The sequence below is a fragment of the Triturus cristatus genome, chromosome 6, assembly GCF_964204655.1.
Source record: "Triturus cristatus chromosome 6, aTriCri1.1, whole genome shotgun sequence".
NCBI classification, from domain to species: Eukaryota; Metazoa; Chordata; class Amphibia; order Caudata; family Salamandridae; genus Triturus; species Triturus cristatus.
The window spans coordinates 1290562847-1290579167 of record NC_140589.1 but is presented as its reverse complement, the minus strand read 5'-3'; positions in this window follow the sequence as shown (position 1 = coordinate 1290579167).

Here is a 16321-nt window from a genome sequence, read left to right as displayed (position 1 = left end):
ATGGTGATTGCTAGACTGTATGGATACTACCTGGGTAATTAGCGGAGTGAATCCATAGTATGTAGCTGGTTAGAGAATCTGCACGGATAGTGCACAGAGTATTGTAGCAGTATTTGTGTAAGTGTCTGGGCCATTGCATGAGTACAAGTCTATTGCCTAAAAAATTACAATACTGCAAGAAGAGTGCCTGAGTGTATTTATAAGAGCTTGGATATTGGCGGAGTGATTGGATAAGTAGATAGTGCTGCATGGGTGATTGGAGAAGTGCATAGGGACTGACAAAAAGATTCCTAGACTGCATGCGTACTACCTGGGTAATTAGAGGAGTGAATCAGTAGTATTTAGCTGGTTAGAGGTCTACATAGATAGTGCACAGAGTATTGTTGCTATGCTTGTGTTAGCACCAAGGCCATGGTGAATTTATAAGTGCTTAGGTATTGGCAGAGTGATTGGATAAGTAGATAGTGCTGGATGGGCTATTGGAGAAGTGCATGGGACTGACAGGAGGATTCCTAGACTGAATGGATACTACCTAGGTAATTACAGGAGTGAATCAGTAGTATGTAGCTGGTTAGAAGTCTGCATGTATAGTGCACAGAGTATTGTAGCTATGGTTGTGTTAGTACCAAGGCCATTCCATAAGTACATAACTAGTAACTGGAATGATTACAGTGCTGCAAAAAGAGTGCATGGTGAATTTATAAGTGCTTGGGTATTGGCGGACTGATTGCATAGCAAGATAGTGCTGGATGGGTGATTGGAGAAGTGCATGTGACTAACAGGGGGATTCCTAGACTGCATGGGTAGTACATGGGTAATTACAGGAGTGAATCAGTAGTATGTAGCTGGTTAGAGGTCTGCATGGATAGTGCACAGAGTATTGTAGCTTTGCTTGTTTTAGTACCTAGGCCATTGCATAAGGACGTGAATAGTAACTGGAATGATCACAGTGCTGCATGGTGTTCGAAGAAGTGCATGGGGACTGACAGGAGGATTCCTAGACTGCATGGGTACTACCTGAGTAATTAGAGGAGTAAATCAGTAGTATGTAGGTGGTTAGAGGTCTGCATGGATAGTGCACAGAGTATTTTAGCTATGCTTGTGTTAGTACCAAGACCATGGTGAATTTCTAAGTGCTTCGGTATTGGTGGAGTGATTGGATAAGTAGGTAGTGCTGGATGGGTGATTGCAGAAGTGTATGGGACTGACAGGAGGATTCCTAGACTGCATGGGTAATAACTGGATAATAAGAGGAGTGTATCAATAGTATGTAGCTGGTTAGAGGTCTGCATGGATAGTGCACAGAATATTGTAGCTGTACTTGTGTTAGTGCCTAGGCCATTGCATAAGTACATGACTAGTAACTGGAATGATTGCAGTGCTGCAAAGAGAGTGCATGGTGAATTTATAAGTGCTTAGGTATTGGCGGACTGATTGCATAAGTAGCTAGTGCTGGATGAGTGATTGAAGAAGTGCATGGGGACTAACAGGAGGATTCCTAGACTGCATAGGTACTAACTGGGTAATTAGAAGAGTAAATCAGTAGTATGTAGCTGGTTGGAGGTCTACATGGATAGTGCACAGAGTATTGTACCTATGGTTGTGCTAGTACTAAGGCCATTCCATTATTACATGACTAGTAACTGAAATGATTACAGTGCTGCAAAAAGAGTGCATGGTGAATTTATAACTGCTTAGGTATTTGCGTAGTGATTGCATAAGTAGATAGCGCTGGATGGGTGATTGGAGAAGTGCTTGTGGACTGACGGGGGATTCCTAGACTGCATAGGTATTACCTGGGTAATTGGAGGAGTGAAACAGTACTGTGAAGGTGGTTGTGGGACAGCAATGTTAAACCAAACACCAAATATTATGTGGCATATTTCAACTGTACCTCTCTAGAGACTTATAAAAACTAGTCTCATCAGAAATACTTTAACTCAACATATACAAGTACAGACATACTTCACACACACGTCCATCCACATTTTAAAACTTGACAGACTGCACTTGTATTTTGAAATGTATGGTTACTGCCTGGGTCATTTTATGAGTACACACATACTGACTGGATGATTACAGTAGTGCTAGGAGAGTACATGGTGAATTTATAAGTGCTTCTGTTTTGGCAGACAAATTGGATAAGTACATGGTCCTGGCTGGGTGATTGGAGAAGTGCTTGGGGACTAACAGGGGGATTCCTAGACTGCATAGATACTACCTGGGTAATTGGAGGAGTGAATCAGTACTGTGAAGGTGGTTAGGGGACAGCAATGTTAAGCCAAGCACCAAAAATTATGTGGCGTATTTCGACAGTACTTCTCTAGACACTTATAAAAACTAGTCTCATCAGAAATACCTTAACTTAACATATGCAAGTACAGACATACTTCATACACACATCCATGCACATTTTAAAACTTGACAGACTGCACTTCTATTTTGAAATGTATGGTTACTGCCTGGGTCATTTTATGAGTACACACATACTGACTGGATGATTAATGTACTGAAAGGACAAAACATGGCGAATTTATAAGTGCTTCTGTTTTGGCACAGTGATTAGATAAGGACATGAAACTGGCTGCTTAATTGGAGGAGTGTATGGGTACTGACATGGTGATGGCTGCACTGCAATACTGGTCCTCAGGAAATATTAACACTGCATGAGTTAGTACCTTGGTCGTTGCATGAGTATGTGGATACTGACTGCATGATTAAAGGACTGCAAACAGAGTGCATGGTAAATTTATAACTGCTTGTGTATTGGCAAAGTGATTACATAAGTACATAGTGCTGGATAGCTCATTGTAAAAGTGCATGGACAGTGATAGAGAGATTACTAGAATGCATAGGTACTACCTGGGTAATTGGAAAAGTTAATCAGTAGAATGTAGGTGGTTAGAAATCTGCATGGATACTGCACAGAGGATTTGTAGGCGTGCATATCTTAGTGCCTGTACCATTGCTTGAGTACGACTGTAGTGACTTATTTTTTTACAGTGCTGCAAAGAGAATGGATGGTGAATTTATGCGCTTGACTATTTGCACACTGATTGGATAAGTGTATAGTGCTGGATGGGTCATTGGAGGAGTGTATGAGTACTGACAGGGCAATGGCTCCTCTGCTTGGACAGTGCTTATGGGATTGAAGTAGTGCATGAATCTCTGCTGCTACTTTACCATTTTTCAACTACTTTTAATGTTACACCTAGCCAAATACAAAGTAGGAACCATTCACATTTCTCCGTTATAACTCTCACCATATTACTGAAATCATAGATGGATATCTCTCTACCACAACACTATCTACACCTCATAAATTCAAGGAACTTCAATTTTAAACCAAACACCAAACATTAAGTTGCATATTTCAACTGTACCTCTCTAGAGACTTATACAAACTAGTCTCATCACTAATATCTTAACTCAACATATGCACTTCCAATTTGAAATCAACAACTAAAATTATGCGGTATACTACTAATGTACATATCCACACACTGAAACAAACTACTATAATCACCAATCCCTATTCCAACACAAACATAATATTATACATAATTTATATTAAACAACATTTAAATACATTACAAAAACTGCAATAAACATTTCTTCATTTCAAAATATATCTCAAAATTCAAATTTCATGATTTATATTTTATCTTTAAAAACAAAGGCACTACATATTACACCTCACAAATTGATAACTCACCTTTCAAATTGATTTGTAGATTATGAAGTATCAGAATCTCACACCAGATTTTCTTATGCACACAATCAATATAATGCATTGCTCTTAGCAAAACCAGTAATGGCAAACTTTCCCTCTCTTATTCTACACATATAGATGTAAATAACAAATCACATTGCTTCCCAGATTATTTCAAATTCCAAAACACATTTCTATTGGTTACACATATCAACCCTTGCCAACTGACTTCTAACCCCCGAGCCCGCGCATGCAAGAACTCCGAGGCCAGTGGTTGGCCATAGGTTCTGTGCCTGTTGCCTTGCTGTATTTTTGCCTCCTCCATTGTATTGTATTGAGTCTCATTCTGTGTTTTCTTTTCTGTTTCATTCTATTTTTTTCCCGTTATTTTCCCCATATTGTTCTGTGCCCTTCTGTTGATTTCTCTGCCCGTTTTCCCACCGGTGCGTCCCCTGCAGCCCCGCCCCTGCTAGCCCATTCACCGCCCTGCTCCCACCTCCCAGCTGCTCCTCCCTCCCACCTCCCAATATATGGCGGCCGCTGCGCAGTGAGGAGAGCGACCCTTGACTCTGTTCTCAGGCAGGTCGCTCCCCACGCCGCACAACACCACCTGTGTGTCCGCATCCCCCAAGCCCGCGGCTGCCGCTGCCTGATGTTTGAGGCCAGTGGTAGGCCATAGGTTCTGTGCCTGTTGCCTTGCTGTATTTTTGCCTCCTCCATTGTATTGTATTGTGTTTCATTCTGTGTTTTCTGTTCTGTTTCATTCTATTTTTTTCCCCGTTTTTTGCCCCATATTGTTCTGTGCCCTTCTGTTGATTTCTCCGCCCCTTTTTTCCGCCTCTGCGTCCCCTGCATCCCCGCCCCCCGCTAGCCCATTCTCTGCCCCGCAACCGCCTCCCAGCTGCTCCTCCCTCACACCTCCCAATATATACCGAAGGCGTGCATAAGGCAAACCCATCTGCGCCTGTCCGTGCCTGGACCGCGCCCAGCTCCAGAACCCCAGGCCCCCGTCAACGCCACGACGCCCATCTCCACTACTACGCCAGCACCCTCCACGCAATCAACACTGGACGAGCGCACAACTGCTTCCAGGCCACCCACAAAGCGCACAAAAGGACCCTTCTCCTGCCGGAGCTGCAGCTTCACCAGTCTCCGTGCCGCCGACCCGCCCACCAGGACAGGACGCAACCACCTCAGATGCATACTACTGAACACCCACTCTGCACACAAACACGCCATCGAATTCTGGGACCTGCTCGACACATCCTCCCCGGACGTCGCCTTCCTGACAGAAACCTGGATGAACGACTCCTTGGCACCGGACATCGCCATAGCTATCCTGGACAGCTACAAGATCACCCGCAGAGATCGCACCAACGGAATAGGAGGGAGAATTGCCATCATCCACAAGTCCACCCTCAAGGTCTCGACCAACTTCGACGACACCCTCAGCACCACGAACACCTGCACTTCCTGATCCATACTGATCCCAACACCACCCTCAGAGGAACTCTGATCTACAGACCTCCCGGACCTCGGCCTCAGTTCAGCGACTCCATCGCCGACTTCATCAGCACGCACGCCCTCGCCTCCACGGACTACATCTTCCTCGGTGACCTGAACTTCCACCTCAAGAACAACAACAACACCAACTCCACCACCCTGATCTACAACCTCGCCAACCTCGGACTCCTACAGCTCATCACAAAGCCCACCCACTCCGCCGGCCACACGCTGGATCCCATCTTCTCCGCAAGCTCCCACGTCTCCTTCAGCCACACCAACGAACACCACTGGACCGACCATCACTGCATCAACTTCACCTTCTGGAAACCCACCATGCACCACCGCACCCAACAGATCCCTCACCGCTGTTGGAGCAAAATCACCGAAGACCAGCTAAACACCACACTCGCCCAAAGCCCACCCGCCGACCCCACCGACCCCGACGCCGCCGCCAGCAACCTCAGGTGTTGGATCAATGACTGTGCCAACACCCTTGCCCAATCAAGAAACCCTCCAACAGACACACCAACAAGAATGCAGCTGGTTCTCCGCAGACCTCAAGACCTCCAAACAAACCTGTCGAAGACTAGAGAAGAAATGGCACTGCAAACAGATACCGGAGAACCACACAGCCCACAAGAACGCCATGCGCCAACACCATCACCTCATCAAATCCGCCAAAAGGACCTCCTTCAAGGTCTGCCTCGACAACAATGCACACAACAGCAAAGAGCTCTTCAACATCGTGAAGGAACTCTCCAACCCTAGCACCAACACCAATGACATCCCACCATCGCAAGACCTGTGCAACTCCCTGGCCACCTTCTTCCACTGCAAGATCACAGACATCCACAACAGCTTCGACAACCAGACCACCACAACAGCCAACGACACCTCAGACCCCAATACCACCTGCTCACCGGGACCAACATCGACGATGACGACACCATCAAAATCATGAACACCATCCACTCGGCTCCCTGTCAGACCCGTGCCCACACCACATCTTCAACAAAGCCAGTGCCACGATCGCACCCCATCTCCACAAGGCCATCAACATCTTCTTTGAGACCGTGACCTTCCCGGAGAGCTGGATGCACGCCAAGATCAACGCCTTGCTCAAGAAACCCAAGGCAGATCCGAGTGACCTTATGAACTTTCGGCCCATCTCCCTGCTCCCATTGCCGTCAAAGGTCATCGAGAAAACCATCAACAAGCAGCTGACCCGCTACCTCGAGGAGAACAACATCCTTGACCCGTCCCAGTCTGGGTTCCGCAGCAACCACAGCACCGAAACTGCCCTCATCGCCACCACCGATGACATCAGGGCCCTGCTGGACAACGGCGAAACCGTGGCCCTCATCCTCCTGGACCTATCAGCTGCCTTCGACATGGTCTGCCACCGCACCCTACGCACACGCCTCCACAACACAGGGATCTGAGACAAGGCTCCGGAATGGACCACCTCCTTCCTCTCCGGCAGAACCCAGAGCGTCCGCCTCCCCCCTTTCCGTTTCGAAGCCTCCAAGATCATCTGCAGCGTACCCCAAGGATCCCTCAGCTCGACATTGTTCAACATCTACATGGCCCCGCTCGCCCACATTGCCAGACTGCACAACCTCAACATCATCTCCTACGCCGACGACACACAGCTGATCCTATCCCTCACCAAGGACCCCCTCACCCCCATAACCAACCTCCACGAAGGAATGAAAGCCGTCGCCGAATGGATGAAGAACAGTCGTCTGAAGCTGAACTCGGACAAGATGGAGGTCCTCATCCTCGGCTCAACCCCCTCAGCCTGGGACGACTCCTGGTGGCTGACCGCCCTGGGAGCAGCACCAACGCCCTCTGACCATGCACGCAACCTGGGTTTCGTCCTCGACTCAACGCTCTCCATGACCAAGCAACTCAACGCTGTCTCATCCTCCTGCTTCAACACCCTCCGCATTCTTCGCAAGATCTACAGGTGGATCCCCACCGACACAAGAAAAACAGTCACCCAGGCCCTCGTCAGCAGCAGGCTGGACTACGGAAACACCCTCTATGCGGGAGTCCTGGCCAAACTGCTGAAACAACTGCAACACATACAGAACACCTCTGCCCACCTGATCCTCAACATCCCTCGACACAGCCACATCACTCCCCACCTGAGAGGCCTACACTCGCTGCCCGTCAACAAGAGAATCACCTTCAAGCTTCTCACCCACGCACACAAGGCACTCCGCGACACCGGACCAGCATACCTCAACAGACGACTCACCTTCTACACCCCGAACTGCCAGCTCCGCTCCGCCGACTGCGCCCTCGCTACCATCCCCTGCATCCGAAGAGCGACCTCCGACGGCAGATCGTTCTCCTACCTCGCCGCCAAGACCTGGAACACCCTCCCCATCCTCCTACGGCAGACCCAAGACCTACTAACCATCAGGAGGCTACTCAAGACCTGCCTGTTCGAGCAGTAGCAGCACCCCCCCAGCGCCTTGAGACCCTCACGGGTGAGTAGTGCACTCTACAAATTTCCTGATTGATAACTGAGCCCAAAATGCTTCTGGAGTTTTCTGGAGTCACGCCTGCACCGTGCACCGTAAGCGATGGCACCGCGAATCCATACGGGAGTTCAAAAATACATCACAAATAATTTTACCACTTTTTATTAATAATACACTCATTTTAAAGATAGCACAGACATGGGAAATCACACTGCAATAACATATTACTTTAATATTTATAACAAATTCACATTTTAATGCCACAGTTAACTTTCAAACCTACCCCGATTCTCTTTAATGCCTGTTTCCATAACAACAGTTCATGGAACACTCAACTGAACTCACAGGTCACAAGTTCAGCACACAATGTTGTAAATACAAACAGCAAGTGTGCTTGGCTTTCCAAAATAAGTGCTTATCCTATCTAATGTACTTTTCAAACATGTTTTACTAACCAATAAGAAACATGCTTTTTAAACATAGAAACATACACCCTATTTTTCACTATATAATGTTCTTAAACGGCCAATCATTTTCTTTTTTTTTCTAAACTGCATCTTGTCCACCATTTTAGATACCTCTCATTCTACCAACTGCCTACTCCAGCTACAGACATCTTTTCAGTGCATCAGACTTCTCTTCAAGATGCTTGGAGTGTGGATTGTGGGACACAGCTATGTTTTCTGGTACAAAAGGTATGCTGAACACAGAGGTATTGACAAAGATCTAGCTTTGCAAAATGTGGACATTAAATGGATTGGACAGAGAGTATTAAAGTGGCACCACTTGATGTCTTTGTTTAAAACCTTTTTACATCTTCAACCCCCTGACCTCACGATTGTGCACTGTGGTGGCAATGACCTAGGCACATTGATTGGGGTAGGTCTGTAAATGCTAATGAAGGACACCTTTGCAGAATTGATGTTGCTTTCCCCCAAACTGCTTTTGTATACTCTAACATATGCCAAAGACAGAAATTGAACTTGTCCAATCAATTTTGTCCTCAGATTAAAGCTAGAAAAAGTGTCAATAAGGCTGTTTCTGCTTATCTCAGAGACCATAGTATGGGCTCCATATACAACAACAATCTGCGTTTTAATATGGATGGCATCTACAGGAGTTATGGTGTACATTTCACAGATCAGGGAAACAGAGTCCTTCTCAACAACCTAAGGCTCTGCATCAGCATTTACATGTAGCTACAAAAATCTCCCAATAAACACAAGGGCTCTTTTAGAGCTACCTAATAACCCAACAAATAATTTAGTTTAAAATAATATGTATATTTTTTTCTTGCTTGGAGTCGCGCACCCAGCCCGACTTAAAGCCACGCACCCAACGCGTGCACACGGGGGGCCGCGCTGAGCGCCGTGCACCCATCGCTTTTACACGGGGGCCGCGCTGAAAGCCGCGCACCCATCGAGAGCCACACACCCATCGCTTTCACACGGGTACTGCGCTGAAAGCCGCACACCCATCTCGTTCACACTGTGGGCTGCGCTGAGAGCAGCGCTAGGGATGCAACTCAATTTTTTTTTTAAAACATCCACTTTCACTAATTTACATTCTCCTCGGGGACCCCATATCCAGAGGCATGCCCACATGTACATTAATACATTTGAAAAAAACAAAAGGAGGGTCGCGTGGTTCCCCCTCCCATGCCACATCTGGCCCCGGGGACCCCATCCCCTTGGGCCTGGCCTCTCTGTTGGGGACCGTGAGGGGGTCCCCAATTCCCCCATGGTCCCACTGGGTCCCTGCCTCCTGCCGGAGCCGGCATTGATTTTTCACACAGGGAGCTGCTGACATGCAGCTCCCTGTGTGGAAAAGCAATCTGCTTTGGATTTTGGAAGTGAGAGCAGGTTTCCATGCTCTCGCTTCCAAAATCCAAAGCAGTGTTTGCTATGGCAGGGTGGGAGCCATGCTCCCACCCTACCATAGCAAACAGCAGTGTCCCGGGGGTGCGCACCCCGGGACACAGCAGGAGCCGGCCCTGGGGGGTGGCGGTCCCCAGGGCCATCACTGGCTACAGGAGGGGGGCCGTGCGGCCTCCTCCCTTCAATTAGAAAGCCCCAGGGAGGTGGTGGTCCCCAGGGCTTCGGGGTCTGTAATGGACCCCCCAATTTCCAATTTTTGTGCCCCTGGGAGGTGGTGGTCCCCGGGCGTGTGGGGGACTCGAGCCCCCCACACAGAATTCTTTTTCTAAAGAAAAGCCCCGGGGAGGTGGTGGTCCCCGGGGCTGTGGGGTGGACCGCATGCCCCCTCCGCAGTTTATTATAAAAGTCCCGGGGAGGTGGCGGTCTCCGGGGCTGCAGGGGGCCGTAGTGCCCCCACATACATAATAATAAGCCCTGGGGAGGTGGCGATCCCCGGGGCTGCGGGCCCCCGCTAATATTTTTGTGGCAATGCCCCCGGAACCTGGCCCACCCCAGGGCCTCATTTAAATGAAGCATGGGAGCCTGTGCTTCATTTTTTTTTTAAATGTTGGTGGTATTCACAACCCCAGTGCGAATTCCAATGTTCTTGTGGGACCCCCTGAGCAGGCCTAGGGGGTCAGGGTGTTTTTACTCTCTGCTCCCTTTTCTTGCTTTTTATGCTTCATTCTCTCTTTTCTTGTGACTCGGTTCTACTGAGTCACAAGATGGCTGCCAACACTTGCTGGTTTGGAGTATTGACAGCCAATTAGAATAAAGCTCGTGGTCGGCAGGGGTCGCGACTTCACCGTGGCCATAGATATGGAAACTTTTATTTTTGAATTTCTCAGCAACTACTGAACTGATTTACACCATTTGAAAAAAAGGGCGCTTTCTGAACCAAGCACTACCTTTTTGCCAAATTTGGGATAATTCCATTCAGTAGTTTCGGCCGTAGCCTTGCCTAAAGTTTCCTAAGGGAAATTGATTTTTTGACTCTTATTTTTTTAATTTCTCAGCAACTACTGGACGGATTTACACCATTTAAAAAAAAGGTTGCTTTCTGAACCAAGCTCTACCTTTTTGCCAAATTTGGGGTAAATCCGTTAAGCAGTTCGCGCTGTAGCCCGTCTCAAGATGTCCCATGGAAATTAACATGGGAAAAACGTGTTTTGGGACTCCCTTTTTTCTCAGCCCCCGCTTGAAGAATCACCCCCAAACTTTCAGTATAGGAGCTGACCTGGATAGACTTTTGTGTTGTAGAATTTCACGAAGATTCGTCAAACGACGCAAAAGTTATTAGCAAATCAAAAAATGCTTTTCCTATGGAAACTAGGTTCTAACTATAACTACCTACTGGCGACCGTAATAAAATATCTATATTACTTGCTGACGGTCGCCAGTAGATAGTTGTAGTTAGGACATAGAATCCATAGTAAAAGCATTATTTGACTTGGTTATAACTTTGGTGTCGTTTCACCAATCTACATGAATTTTTCCTCAAAAAGTGTCCAGGTGGATTCTATTGTTATGGAAAGTTTGGGGCTGATCTGTGCAGTAGGGACCAAAATTAGGTTGCTTTTGTAATGTTACTTCCCATAGGAACCTTTAACCACACCAACAGTCCGAGCCGCTGAACGGACTTACACCAAATGTGGCAGAGAGGTAGATGTGGGTTCAAGGAAGTGCCTTTTGCTTATTTGGGGGTAAATATGCTCAGCAGTTGCTGAGAAATGTAAGTTTAAAATTATAGTAATATCTCTGGCTGTGGCTATTTCACGAAGGTTTCGTGATGAATCGAGAATGCACGCGCCAAAAGGAATGCTCTGATTGGCTGGACATAATCTAAATAGAAAGTTGCGGCCACCATTTCATCTATCGGGAATGGTTCCCAGGGATGAAAATTTGTGTGAAAGACCACATAAGGGTCCCGGGTGGAGATACTCTGACACCATGTTTGAGAAATAGAGGTGTTAGTGACACAAGTTGTTTCCAAGATGGATTTTTTTTAATCATGTACGATATTCGCTATGTCGCCACAAAAACCAGTGCAGCCCCCCGTGTACCATCGTGGGTACATCGCAACTATCAACGTTGTCACAAAAATTGGTGGAAATATAAAAAATATATCAGTGAAGCATTAATATGCATTGTTATATAGATATTGAGATATTCATAAATGTTTTTATAGTTATTTACCTTGTGAGTTATCCACTGCGATGGTTAGAATTAATTATATAGTCATTATTTTTATATGTGGTGGTGGCTATTGAATTCCCGCTTTTGCTTTCTGCTTTCGTGACGTAGGTGCAGGGATCACGATTACCAACGTCATCATGATCTCTGGCCTCACCGTCAAAATGGACAATAGGTTTTAGAGATGGTTGTTCTAGAAATACACTAGAAAAATATGAGTTTGAAGTGTACAGTAATACACCCCTAGTGCAAAAAATACTGTAATATGTGTGCATATATGTGTTGTCACTTTGTGGAAAAGGTGCGATTGTCGCGGTTAACGATGTCGTATCGACATCCCGAATAACCACAAAACCAGAAAATAGGTCTGAAATATGTTTTTTTTTTAAACTTAGTGTAAAATATAACTTTAAACATGGTTTGAAAGAAGTATGTATATAGTAATGTGTGAAGGGCTATGTTCAGAAGGGATTTTATTACATATTATTTTTGGATGTGTTTGTGGCCATTGAATGTCTGTTTTTGTTTTCCGGTTTCGCAACGTGTCTGCGGGGATCGTGACATCGTAATGAAGATTGTCAAAAGTTGAAGAAAAAATACCTTTTAGAAAAAACTATACAAAATTTTGGGTACTAGGGTGGCTCTGACAAGAGCCGTTGTGTTGGTTGTGGGTATATGGCAGGTATACATAAGACCGGATGCAGAGCTTCAGGTTACTTAGAAACACCCTGTTGCTTTCATTTGTAAAGTGCACTCCATCAATTCTATCAATTCCATGCATGTCAAACCCAGATTGTTGTTATTGATACAGCCCATGCTATGGTCTCTGAGGAATGCAGAAACAGTTTTATTAACATGTTTCCTCTCTTTGTCAATCTGTAGACAGAATTGATTTGACCACTTCCATTTCTGCCTTAGAGTACACCAAGACAGTGTGAGGGAAAATCAACATCAGTTTTGCAAAGAGTCCTTCATTAGGATTTCCAGCCATACCTCAGGACTCACGTCTGAGCATACCCGTCCCACTCGGGCTGACAAATGCACAAAGAACTATTGATGGACAGAATGCAGAACAATGTCATACATTCACCCCAGTACAGAGATCTGGGCCTAAGTCCATCGTTTTTTTGGCTCACCATGCCATTCCAGTTTGGACCCAGCCATATGCAAATCAGTCTTGACCCTGTGCCCAATGGGAACAGTCTAGCCCGAACTGCCAGGCCAGGTCCTCCCTGGACTGGAAACAAGCATCCTAGGACTGGTTTCGGGGTTTCACCCCTCTTCAGGCAGGATAGCCTATTTCCAGTGGCATGGAGAGCACGGGACTCACGTCTATGCAAACCCGTCCCACTCAGGGTGACAAATGCAAAAAGAACTAGTGATGGACAGAATGCAGAACAATTTCATACATTCACCCCAGTGCAGAGATCTGGGCCTAAATCCATCGTTGTTTTGCTCACCATGCCATTCCAGTTTGGACCCAGCCATAGGCAAATCAGTCTTGACCCTGTGCCCAATGGGAACAGTCCAGCCCGAACTGCCAGGCCAGGTCCTCCCTGGACTGGAAACAAGCATCCTAGGACCGGTTTCGGGGTTTCACCCCTCTTCACCCAGGATAGCCTGATTCCAGTGGCATGGCGAGCACGGGACTCACGTCTGAGCATACCCGCCCCACTCGGGGTGACAAATGCAAAAAGAACTATGGTTTTTAACTCATATGACTGCTTTGCGTATACTTAGATGGTGAGATATGTTTTTTGTGCTTGCGTATAGCTATATATAAGGTGGGACTTTTGAGTTTACTTAAAGATGCAGAGAGTTATATATTTTGGGAAAGAAAGCTTGAAGGTGTTCATCTATTAAGAAAGCGCATATATGTTTACATGGTGATTTATGTATTGTAAGGCAGATGAAAATTACATGTATATGGTGAGGATAGTGATTTTATTTAAACATGGTTTGCTTAAAATTGAGAAGGATTAATAGTGCAGAATGCCTCAAGAGTTCTTATGCTAGCTTCATTTTGAGTGAAACTTTTGTTTGAGATATGCTGAATATATGTTTTAGAAGCAGAAGAATTATTTGAGAAATGATGTAGGTATGCCATTCACAAAAGGTTATGTGGTTTGAAGATTTTCAAAATGCTGTTTTCCATTTAAGAAACTTACTGATGCATGTGCACGCTCAGTAACAAAGCAATGTATGTTTCTAGAGAGCCATGTCTGTAAGTATATATCAAGTGTGATACCTAGATTTCACTCACATATAGCTCAGAATAAAAGCATATATACAGCAGAACAGGTAGTTTGATACTGACAGAGTAGATAACCAATGAGTCAGAAATATAGTCGCAACAGTTATGTATCTAACAGCAATGAAGGTACTTTCAGTACAGGCAGTATTCGGGCACTCATTCAATCACCCAATCACTACTCAGACAGTTATCAGATAAGTGATTTACTATCAACTAAGTTATTAAATTACCCAGACACTACATATGTACTCTTGCAATCAGGCAGGCAGAAATTATACAGTCATTGAACTATGCTGTACTACCCATACATTCATCTAATCATCTAGGTACTAACTATTTACGTATGCAATTAACAAAGCTGTAAATATGAAATCATTATACCATTCGCACAGACCCTATGCAGCCATCTAAACACCAACTTACAACCCATGCAGTCATTGAAATACTGAGGCACACGCATGCACTGATGAAACACTCAGGCTTTACTCATGCACTCATCTAATTACATGAAAAGTACAATTGTAGTAAACCTATCACCCATCCAGTATCTATGCAGTCATTTAATTATTGAAGCACTAGAACTATGAAGAAGTAGTTGATAAGGCCTTTGCTTTGAAGAGGACGCTTTTCATTTTGATTCTAAATAGAATGAAGACTCTTAACAAAATAGTGTTGTGCATGAGGAGACAAAATCAGAAGAAAAGATTAGTGAATAGAAGTAACTGCTGTACAGTTTTTAGTGTAGAATGGATATATATTTCTTGTACAGAGCCTTCCTCTAATGAAGATGGCTATCTCCACGATAACAGATGAGTTCATGCCATTAATGAAAGAGGACAATGTTATGAAATAAAGAATGCGTGTACTATAGCAAAAGAGGTGATGGTACGTAGAAATGTAGATGACGTTGTTTCAGAAGAAGTACAAGGAAGGTGTAGTCAGGGTACTGAATGGAAATGGAATTGTAGTAGTGTTTCTAATATTAGACAGCAATCCATTGATAAATTAAGACATTTCCTACATATCTTTCCAAGGCGAAGTTTAAAACACAGAAACATTTATACCACTCAATAATACGAACTTTAGGTAGGATGCTGTATTATGTGAAAACTCCTGCTTTATGTTTGGGAGAAATCAATAAGACATTTTTTCAAGGTATTATGGCAGACATAGAAAAGGTTTGTGGTGATGTGCAGTTTTGTTTCTTTAGTCCTGAGAAGGATTCTAGGGAAAATGAAGAGTTGTTAAGAGGAGGAGTTGAGGAACAAGACACATATTACAGTTGATTGTTATAAAGAAGAGATTACAAAATTTAACACAGAGTTGTCTGAAAAAAGAGTATGTTTGTATATGTTGTTGATGCACATACTAGAAGATTTTAACATAGACTGCTGAATTATATTTATAAAGTGAAAAAGTAAATAATGATAACTGGTGAAGTTACCCGTGTTATTATTTGTAGAGGGATTGTTTGACTTGTCTATAGTCAGTTGGGCGGATTAGACGGTTGGAGAAGAACTATCTTTTTTATTCCAATAGGCAATTGTTGTCAAGTCTTCATGGTACTGGTGATTTACTTTCCTTATTTTTGCACTCTAGACATTGTTATGTACTACACAACGTGGATTATTGGATCCAGTGTTGTACTTGTGAAACTGGTAAATAACGTTTTTTTTTTTTTTAAACTTTAGTATCTTACTAAATATCTTCACTGAAACCATATGTAAAATATGTCCATATATGTGTTTTACACTTTGTTAAAAACACCACAGTCTTTACTTGGCAATGGCACTCATAGAGTCATAAATGCACTACCTGTCCAATCATCAAGGACGTCCTTTCTCCACCACTCTGCAAACGTGCCTCCTGGCATAGTATACTTGGGGGATGAAGTCCCCCTGGCTATTGAGGCTATTTGGGGGACAACTACCCCTCTTGATAACTCCAGCAAGTTGCACACAGTCAGTTTGCTAAGAGGTCTTTGGAGGCCACGCCCCCTTTCTGCACCACTCTACAAATCTGTCTCCTGTCACACTACTGGTTGGGGAATAAAGTTCTCTTGGATGCTAAATGACCTTGGGGACCAAGAAGCCCTCCTGGTACTTTCTGTAAGTCCTACTCCGCAGGATTTCTGAGAGCTGGTCAGAGGCCCTGTCCCCTTTCCACACCATTCTGCAAACACCATTGCTACTTAAAACACCATAGAAATTCACTGAAAAAAACAAAGGTTACAGGTAAGTTATAGTTA